The 10,883-nt window shown below is 42.9% G+C and overlaps 1 non-coding gene across 1 annotated transcript; it reads left to right on the top strand.

Moving 5' to 3' along the window:
• Positions 1-797: 797 nt before the first annotated feature.
• Positions 798-1,010, top strand: LOC130131838 (small nucleolar RNA U3). Its single transcript, XR_008812395.1, has one exon. It is a non-coding gene; the product is annotated as a small nucleolar RNA U3 (small nucleolar RNA).
• The last annotated feature ends 9,873 nt before the right edge of the window (positions 1,011-10,883 follow it).

Here is a 10,883-nt window from a genome sequence, read left to right as displayed (position 1 = left end):
GAGTTGGTCTCTGTCGCTGTGGGATTGTCTGCCTGAGCAGGTAAAACCCTTACCGTAACTCTACTCTAACCAAAAGATGTGGAACGACCCAACCCTTAATTTTATTCCGAGCAGCTCGGTACATTCCATCTGAAATGCCATTACTGTGGTTAGCTTGTCTATCGAAGTTATTCTCTGTTGCAGTGGTATTCTCTAAGATTTTCTGCCTTAGCAGGTAAAACCCTAACAGTATCCCAACCGAAACGTCTAGAAAGACCAGTCCGTTAATTTCATCTGAAACTATCACTCCATGTTCAGAAATGCTACTGCGAAGAGGTAGTCGCTGTTGATGTGGTATTGTTTGCCTGAGCAGACAAAACTCTTAGCCTAACTCATCCCTAAACGAAAGATTTAGAAGGGGCAATCTGTTAATTTTATCCAAACCTTTCAGTTGGAAAAACTCAGTATTTTCCATCAGAAATAACTTTGTCATGGATAGCTTGGCTACTGCTAAGAGTTATTCTCTGTTGTGGTATTTTTTTGTGTGGGATTGTCTGACTGAGCAGATAAGCCCTAACCCAAACCTTATCTCAAGTGAAACATGTAGAACGCTCTCTTTGTTCATTTTATGCAAAACTTTTACTCTGAAAAGCTCAGTACTTTCCGTCAGAAATACCATTGCCATTGTTGGCTTGGCTACTGCGACGAGTTGGTGTCTTGCTGTGGTATTCTCTGTAGGATTGTGTGCCAGAGCAGATGAAACCCTTGCCCCAACCCTAATCGAAAGATATAGAGCCATCCGTTACGTTCAGACAAACCTAATCCTACTTTCGGGGATAAGTTCTTTAGTTTTATCGTGAGAAATGTTTTTCTAAAGTGAGTCCCGCCACCCACGATGATGAGCTGGGGTGCTTCTTCCTGAGCGCTAAGCGGGTACAGAGAAGTGGTTTAATCACAAGCTCTGTGCTTTTAGATGATGTTCAATGTTCCTTTCATGGGAGCATCAAGAGAAGGGGCATGTTCTGAGTGGTAAAAAGGAAAAAAGTGCAGAAATTCATCAATTTCATCTAAACCTTAGTCTTAACTCTTTAAACATTAAATTGCAATTGCAGAAAAGTTAAATTTAAAAAAAAAAACCAAACAAAAAACACTATCGTTTCAAACCCCACCAACAACTTTTCAAGTTTAAAACGGGATAAAGTAATCAAGATATAAGACAATGGGAGATCAGTTGTAACGAATAAACACCCAAATTGCCCCTGGACTTAACCAATCAAACTCTAACCCTAATCCTTGGGGTATTTCTAATCCAGCACTTGGGCATTGGCGGAGGTGCTCAGTTGACAGGTGTTGGCTCTGGCATTCAACCCTAACCTTAAAGTTAACCTAGTATTTTCAATCTGAATGCCCTTGCCGTGGTTAGCTTGGCTACTGCGAAGAGTTCGTCTCTGTTCCTGTGGTATTCTCTGTGCGATTGTCTGCCTGAGCTGATAAAACCTTTATACTAAGCGAAACATATAGAAAGAGCCGTCCATTAATTTTATCCAAGACTCTCACTCCGAGAAGCTTGGGTACGTTCAATCAGAAATGCCATTGCCGTGGTTAGCTTGGCTACTGCTAAGAATTAATCCCACAAAGAATACCATGGTAACAGAGACTGTCTTGGCGGTTGCCAAGCTAACCACTGCAGTGGCATTTCTGATGGAAAGTACAGAGCTTCTCGGTGTGAAAGGACTGGATAAAATTAACGGATAGCTCATTGTACATTTGTTGTTTTTTTTTGTTTTGCTCCTTTATGGGAGCTTCGAGGAAGGAGCGCATTCTGAGGGGTTAAAAAGGGGGAACATTTGAGAAATCCAGACCTAAACCTTAGTCCTTACCCTAAAAACATTAAATTGCAATAGCAGACTACTTCAAAAAAAAAGAGAAGAAGCTTATTACTCTAAACCCCACCAATAACTTTTCAAGCTTAAAGCAGGGTAAACTAATCAAGATGGGAGGTGAATTGTAAAGAAGAAACATCCAAATTTACCGTATCCTTAATCCATCAAACTCTATCCACATCCCTAACCCAAATTCTGGGGATATCTCTAAGCCAGCACTGGCGGAGGCACTCTGGTGACACGCGCTGGCCCGGGCATTCAACCCTTAACTTTCACTCCGAGAAGCTCAATATTATCCATCAGAAATGCCCTTGCAGTGGTTAGCTTGGCTACTGCGAAGAGTTAGTCTCTGTTGCTGTGGTATTCTGTGTGCGATTGCCTGCCTGAGCTGATAAAACCCTTACACTAAGCGAAACATAGAAAGAGCCGTCCATTAATTTTATCCAAGACTTTCACTCCGAGAAGCTTGGTACTTTCCATCAGGAATGCCTTTGCCGTGGTTAGCTTGGCTACTGCGAAGTGTTAGTCTCTGTTGCTGTGGTATTCTCTGTGCGATTGTCTGCCTGAGCTGATAAAACCCTTACACTAAGCGAAACATAGAAAGAGCCGTCCATTAATTCTATCCAAGACTTTCACTCCGAGAAGCTTGGTACTTTCCATCAGAAATGCCATTGCCGTGGTTAGCTTGGCTACTGCGAAGAGTTAGTCTCTGTTGCTGTGGTATTCTCTGTGCGATTGTCTGCCTCAGCTGATAAAACCCATACCCTAAGCGAAACATGTAGAAAGAGCCATCTTGTTCTAGATTTTTCAGTCAGGGTTGGTGTAGGGTTATGGTCAGCAACAGAGACTGTCTGCCTGTGCAGATAAAACCCTTACACTAAGCGAAACCTATAGAAAGAGCCGTCCAGTAATTTTATCTAAAACTTTCGCTCCGAGAAGCTTGGTACTTTCCATCAGGAATGCCTTTGCCGTGGTTAGCTTGGCTACTGCGAAGTGTTAGTCTCTGTTGCTGTGGTATTCTCTGTGCGATTGTCTGCCTGAGCTGATAAAACCCTTACACTAAGCGAAACATATAGAAAGAGCCGTTCATTAATTCTATCCAAGGTTTTCACTCCGAGAAGCTTGGTACTTTCCATCAGAAATGCCATTGCCGTGGTTAGCTTGGCTACTGCGAAGAGTTAGTCTCTGTTGCTGTGGTATTCTCTGTGCGATTGTCTGCCTCAGCTGATAAAACCCATACCCCAAGCGAAACATGTAGAAAGAGCCATCTTGTTCTATATTTTTCAGTCAGGGTTGGTGTAGGGTTATGGTCAGCAACAGAGACTGTCTGCCTGTGCAGATAAAACCCTTACACTAAGCGAAACCTATAGAAAGAGCCGTCCATTAATTCTATCCAAGACTTTCACTCCGAGAAGCTTGGTACTTTCCATCAGAAATGCCATTGCCGTGGTGAGATTGGCTACTGCAAAGAGTTAGTCTCTGTTGCTGTGGTATTCTCTGTGCGATTGCCTGCCTGAGCTGATTAAAACCCTTACACTAAGCGAAACATAGAAAGAGCCGTCCAGTAATTTTATCTAAAACTTTCGCTCCGAGAAGCTTGGTACTTTCCATCAGGAATGCCTTTGCCGTGGTTAGCTTGGCTACTGCGAAGTGTTAGTCTCTGTTGCTGTGGTATTCTCTGTGCGATTGTCTGCCTGAACTGATAAAACCCTTACACAAAGCGAAACATATAGAAAGAGCCGTCCATTAATTCTATCCAAGACTTTCACTCCGAGAAGCTTGGTACTTTCCATCAGAAACGCCATTGCCGTGGTTAGCTTGGCTACTGCGAAGAGTTTGTCTCTGTTGCTGTGGTATTCTCTGTGCGGTTGTCTGCCTCAGCTGATAAAACCCATACCCTAACCGAAACATGTAGAAACAGCCATCTTGTTCTATATTTTTCAGTCACGGTTGGTGTAGGGTTATGGTCAGCAACAGAGACTGTCTGCCTGTGCAGATAAAACCCTTATACTAAATCTATCCCAACCCTTTAAAATGTAGAAAGAGTCATCTGTTAATTGTGTACAAACCTAAAGCTCCAAGACACTCAGTATTTCCCATCAGAAATGCCATTGCCGTGGTTAGCTTGACTCCTGCTAAGAATTAATCCCACAAAGAATACCATAGTAACCGAGACTGTCTTGGCGGTTGCCAAGCTAACCACTGCAGGCATTTCTGATGGAAAGTACAGAGCTTGTCGGTGTGAAAGGTTTGGATAAAATTAACGGATAGCTCATTCTACATTTGTTTTTTTGCTTCTTTATGGGAGCTTTGAGGAAGGAGCGCATTCTGAGGGGTTAAAAAGGGGGAACATTTGAGAAATCCACCAGTTTTATCCAGACCTAACCCTTAGTCCTAACCCTTACCCTAAAAACATTAAATTGCAATAGCAGACTACTTCAAAAAAAAAAAGCTTATTACTCTAAACCCCACCAATAACTTTCCAAGCTTAAAGCAGGGTGAACTAATCAAGATGGGAGGTGAATTGTAAAGAAGAAACATCCAAATTTACCGTATCCTTTATCCATCAAACTCTATCCACATCCATAACCCTAATTCTGGGGATATATCTAAGCCAGCACTGGCGGAGGCACTCTGGTGACAAGCGCTGGCCAGGGCATTCAAGCCTTAACTTTCACTCCGAGAAGCTCAATATTATCCATCAGAAAAGACATTGCCGTGGTTGGCTTGGCTGCTGTGAAGAGTTTGACTCTATTACTGTGGTATTCTCTGTGCGATTGTCTGCCTGAGCTGATAAAACCCTTACACTAAGCGAAACATATCGAAAGAGCCTTCCATTAATTTTATCCAAGACTTTCACTCCGAGAAGCTTGGTACTTTACATCAGAAATGCCATTGCCGTGGTTAGCTTGGCTACTGCGAAGAGTTAGTTTCTGTTGCTGTGGTATTCTCTGTGCGATTGTCTGCCTGAGCTGATAAAACCCTTACACTAAGCGAAACATAGAAAGGGCCGTCCCTTAATTTTATCCAAGACTTTCACTCTGAGAAGCTTGGTACTTTCCATCAGAAATGCCATTGCCGTGGTTAGCTTGGCTTCTGCGAAGAGTTGGTCTCTGTTGCTGTGCGATTGTCTGCCTGAGCTGATAAAACCCTTACACTAAGCGAAACATATAGAAAGAAACGTCCATTAATTTTATCCAAGACTTTCACTCCGAGAAGCTTGGTACTTTCCATCAGAATTGCCGTGGTTAGCTTGGCTACTGCGAAGAGTTCATCTCTGTTGCTTTGGTATTCTCTGTGCGATTGTCTGCCTGAGCTGATAAAACCCTTACACTAAGCGAAACATATAGAAAGAGCCCTCCATTAATTCTATCCAAGACTTTCACTCCGAGAAGCTTGGTACTTTCCATCAGAAATGCCATTGCCGTGGTGAGCTTGGCTACTGCGAAGAGTTCATCTCTGTTGCTGTGGTATTCTCTGTGCGATTGTCGGCCTCAGCTGATAAAACCCTTACCCTAAGCGAAACATAGAAAGAGCCGTCCATTAATTTTATCTAAAACTTTCGCTTCGAGAAGCTTGGTCCTTCCATCAGAAATGCCATTGCTGTGGTTAGCTTGGCTACTGCGAAGAGTTAGTCTCTGTTGCTGTGCGATTGTTTGCCTGAGCTGATAAAACCCTTACACTAAGCGAAACATATAGAAAGAAACGTCCATTAATTTTATCCAAGACTTTTACTCCGAGAAGCTTGGTACTTTCCATCAGAAATGCCATTGCCGTGGTTAGCTTGGCTACTGCGAAGAGTTGGTCTCTGTTGCTCTGGTATTCTCTGTGCGATTGTCTGCCTGAGCTGATAAAACCTTTACACTAAGCGAAACATATAGAAAAACTTCCATTAATTTTATCCAAGACTTTCATTCCGAGAAACTTGGTACTTTCCATCAAATACTATTGGCGTGGTTAGCTTGGCTACTGCGAAGAGTTCGTCTCTGTTGCTGTGGTATTCTCTGTGCGATTGTCTGCCTGAGCTGATAAAACCCTTACCCTAAGCGAAACATAGAAAGAGCCGTCCAGTAATTTTATCTAAAAATTTCGCTTCGAGAAGCTTGGTCCTTCCATCAGAAATGCCATTGCTGTGGTTAGCTTGGCTACTGCGAAGAGTTCGTCTCTGTTGCTGTGGTATTCTCTGTGCGATTGTCTGCCTGAGCTGATAAAACCCTTACACTAAGCGAAACCTATGGAAAGAAACGTCCATTAATTTTATCCAAGACTTTCACTCCGAGAAGCTTGGTACTTTCCATCACAAATGCCATTGTCATGGTTAGCTTGGCTATTGCGAAGACTTGGTCTCTGTTGCTGTGGTATTCTCTTTGCGATTGTCTGCCTGAGCTGATAAAACCCTTACACTAAGCGAAACATATAAAAAGAAACGTCCATTAATTTTATCCAAGACTTTCACTCCGAGAAGCTTGGTACTTTCCATCAGAAATGCCATTGCCGTTGTTAGCTTGGCTACTGCGAAGAGTTAGTCTCTGTTGCTCTGGTATTCTCTGTGCGATTGTCTGCCTGAGCTGATAAAACCCTTTCACTAAGCGAAACATATAGAAAGAAACGTCCATTAATTTTATCCAAGACTTTCACTCCGAGAAGCTTAGTACTTTCCATCAAATACTATTGGCGTGGTTAGCTTGGCTACTGCGAAGAGTTCGTCTCTGTTGCTGTGGTATTCTCTGTGCGATTGTCTGCCTGAGCTGATAAAACCCATACCCTAAGCGAAACATGTAGAAAGAGCCATCTTGTTCTATATTTTTCAGTCAGGGTTGGTGTAGGGTTATGGTCAGCAACAGAGACTGTCTGCCTGTGCAGATAAAACCCTTACCCTAAGCGAAACATAGAAAGAGCCGTCCATTAATTTTATCTAAAACTTTCGCTTCGAGAAGCTTGGTCCTTCCATCAGAAATGCCATTGCTGTGGTTAGCTTGGCTACTGCGAAGAGTTAGTCTCTGTTGCTGTGCGATTGTCTGCCTGAGCTGATAAAACCCTTTCACTAAGCGAAACATGTAGAAAGAGCCATCTTCTACATTTTTCAGTCAGGGTTGGTGTACGGTTATGGTCAGCAACAGAGACTGTCTGCCTGTGCAGATAAAACCCTCACACTAAGCGAAACCTATAGAAAGAGCCGTCCATTAATTCTATCCAAGACTTTCACTCCGAGAAGCTTGGTACTTTCCATCAGAAATGCCATTGCCGTGGTTAGCTTGGCTACTGCGAAGAGTTGGTCTCTGTTGCTCTGGTATTCTCTGTGCGATTGTCTGCCTGAGCTGATAAAACCTTTACACTAAGCGAAACGTATAGAAAGAAACTTCCATTAATTTTATCCAAGACTTTCACTCCGAGAAGCTTGGTACTTTCCATCAAATACTATTGGCGTGGTTAGCTTGGCTACTGCGAAGAGTTAGTTTCTGTTGCTGTGGTATTCTCTGTGCGATTGTCTGCCTGAGCTGATAAAACCCATACCCTAAGCGAAACATGTAGAAAGAGCCATCTTGTTCTATATTTTTCAGTCAGGGTTGGTGTAGGGTTATGGTCAGCAACAGAGACTGTCTGCCTGTGCAGATAAATACCTTATACTAAATCTATCCCAACCCTTTAAAATGTAGAAAGAGCCATCTGTTAATTGTGTACAAACCTAAAGCTCCAAGACACTCAGTATTTCCCATCAGAAATGCCATTGCCGTGGTTAGCTTGACTCCTGCTAAGAATTAATCCCACAAAGAATACCATAGTAACAGAGACTGTCTTGGCGGTTGCCAAGCTAAGCACTGCAGGCATTTCTGATGGAAAGTACAGAGCTTCTCAGTGTGAAAGGTTTGGATAAAATTAACGGATAGCTCATTCTAAATTTTTTTTTTTGCTTCTTTATGGGAGATTTGAGGAAGGAGCGCATTCTGAGGGGTTAAAAAGGGGGAACATTTGAGAAATCCACCAGTTTTATCCAGACCTAACCCTTAGTCCTAACCCTTACCCTAAAAACATTAAATTGCAATAGCAGACTACTTCAAAAAAAAAAGCTTATTACTCTAAACCCCACCAATAACTTTCCAAGCTTAAAGCAGGGTAAACTAATCAAGATGGGAGGTGAATTGTAAAGAAGAAAAATCCAAATTTACCGTATCCTTTATCCATCAAACTCTATCCACATCCATAACCCTAATTCTGGGTATATATCTAAGCCAGCACTGGCGGAGGCACTCTGGTGACACGCGCTGGCCAGGGCATTCAAGCCTTAACTTTCACTCCGAGAAGCTCAATATTATCCATCAGAAAAGCCATTGCCGTGGTTAGCTTGGCTGCTGTAAAGAGTTTGACTCTATTACTGTGGTATTCTGTGTGCGATTGTCTGCCTGAGCTGATAAAACCCTTACACTAAGCGAAACATATCGAAAGAGCCTTCCATTAATTTTATCCAAGACTTTCACTCCGAGAAGCTTGGTACTTTACATCAGAAATGCCATTGCCGTGGTTAGCTTGGCTACTGCGAAGAGTTAGTTTCTGTTGCTGTGGTATTCTCTGTGCGATTGTCTGCCTGAGCTGATAAAACCCTTACACTAAGCGAAACATAGAAAGGGCCGTCCCTAAATTTTATCCAAGACTTTCACTCTGAGAAGCTTGGTACTTTCCATCAGAAATGCCATTGCCGTGGTTAGCTTGGCTTCTGCGAAGAGTTGGTCTCTGTTGCTGTGCGATTGTCTGCCTGAGCTGATAAAACCCTTACACTAAGCGAAACATATAGAAAGAAACGTCCATTAATTTTATCCAAGACTTTCACTCCGAGAAGCTTGGTACTTTCCATCAGAAATGCCATTGCCGTGGTGAGCTTGGCTACTGTGAAGAGTTCATCTCTGTTGCTGTGGTATTCTCTGTGCGATTGTCGGCCTCAGCTGATAAAACCCTTACCCTAAGCGAAACATAGAAAGAGCCGTCCATTAATTTTATCTAAAACTTTCGCTTCGAGAAGCTTGGTCCTTCCATCAGAAATGCCATTGCTGTGGTTAGCTTGGCTACTGCGAAGAGTTGGTCTCTGTTGCTCTGGTATTCTCTGTGCGATTGTCTGCCTGAGCTGATAAAACCTTTACACTAAGCGAAACATATAGAAAAACTTCCATTATTTTATCGAAGACTTTCATTCCGAGAAGCTTGGTACTTTCCATCAAATACTATTGGCGTGGTTAGCTTGGCTACCTCGAAGAGTTCGTCTCTGTTGCTGTGGTATTCTCTGTGCGATTGTCTGCCTGAGCTGATAAAACCCTTACCCTAAGCGAAACATAGAAAGAGCCGTCCAGTAATTTTATCTAAAACTTTCGCTTCGAGAAGCTTGGTCCTTCTATCAGAAATGCCATTGCTGTGGTTAGCTTGGCTACTGCGAAGAGTTCGTCTCTGTTGCTGTGGTATTCTCTGTGCGATTGTCTGCCTGAGCTGATAAAACCCTTACACTAAGCGAAACCTATAGAAAGAAACGTCCATTAATTTTATCCAAGACTTTCACTCCGAGAAGCTTGGTACTTTCCATCAAATACTATTGGCGTGGTTAGCTTGGCTACTGCGAAGAGTTCGTCTCTGTTGCTGTGGTATTCTCTGTGCGATTGTCTGCCTGAGCTCATAAAACCCTTACCCTAAGCGAAACATAGAAAGAGCCGTCCAGTAATTTTATCTAAAACTTTCGCTTCGAGAAGCTTGGTCCTTCCATCAGAAATGCCATTGCTGTGGTTAGCTTGGCTACTGCGAAGAGTTCGTCTCTGTTGCTGTGGTATTCTCTGTGCGATTGTCTGCCTGAGCTGATAAAACCCATACCCTAAGCGAAACATGTAGAAAGAGCCATCTTGTTCTATATTTTTCAGTCAGGGTTGGTGTAGGGTTATGGTCAGCAACAGAGACTGTCTGCCTGTGCAGATAAAACCCTTACACTAAGCGAAACATAGAAAGGGCCGTCCCTTAATTTTATCCAAGACTTTCACTCTGAGAAGCTTGGTACTTTCCATCAGAAATGCCATTGCCGTGGTTAGCTTGGCTTCTGCGAAGAGTTGGTCTCTGTTGCTGTGCGATTGTCTGCCTGAGCTGATAAAACCCTTACACTAAGCGAAACATATAGAAAGAAACGTCCATTAATTTTATCCAAGACTTTCACTCCGAGAAGCTTGGTACTTTCCATCAGAATTGCCGTGATTAGCTTGGCTACTGCGAAGAGTTAGTCTCTGTTGCTCTGGTATTCTCTGTGCGATTGTCTGCCTGAGCTGATAAAACCCTTTCACTAAGCGAAACATATAGAAAGAAACGTCCATTAATTTTATCCAAGACTTTCACTCCGAGAAGCTTAGTACTTTCCATCAAATACTATTGGCGTGGTTAGCTTGGCTACTGCGAAGAGTTCGTCTCTGTTGCTGTGGTATTCTCTGTGCGATTGTCTGCCTGAGCTGATAAAACCCTTACCCTAAGCGAAACATAGAAAGAGCCGTCCAGTAATTTTATCTAAAACTTTCGCTTCGAGAAGCTTGGTCCTTCTATCAGAAATGCCATTGCTGTGGTTAGCTTGGCTACTGCGAAGAGTTCGTCTCTGTTGCTGTGGTATTCTCTGTGCGATTGTCTGCCTGAGCTGATAAAACCCTTACACTAAGCGAAACCTATAGAAAGAAACGTCCATTAATTTTATCCAAGACTTTCACTCCGAGAAGCTTGGTACTTTCCATCAAATACTATTGGCGTGGTTAGCTTGGCTACTGCGAAGAGTTCGTCTCTGTTGCTGTGGTATTCTCTGTGCGATTGTCTGCCTGAGCTCATAAAACCCTTACCCTAAGCGAAACATAGAAAGAGCCGTCCAGTAATTTTATCTAAAACTTTCGCTTCGAGAAGCTTGGTCCTTCCATCAGAAATGCCATTGCTGTGGTTAGCTTGGCTACTGCGAAGAGTTCGTCTCTGTTGCTGTGGTATTCTCTGTGCGATTGTCTGCCTGAGCTGATAAAACCCATA

Source organism: Lampris incognitus, chromosome 21 (assembly GCF_029633865.1).
Source record: "Lampris incognitus isolate fLamInc1 chromosome 21, fLamInc1.hap2, whole genome shotgun sequence".
NCBI lineage: Eukaryota > Metazoa > Chordata > Actinopteri > Lampriformes > Lampridae > Lampris > Lampris incognitus.
The sequence above is the reverse complement of the archived record's forward strand: the minus strand, read 5'-3'. Positions and strand labels throughout refer to the sequence as shown.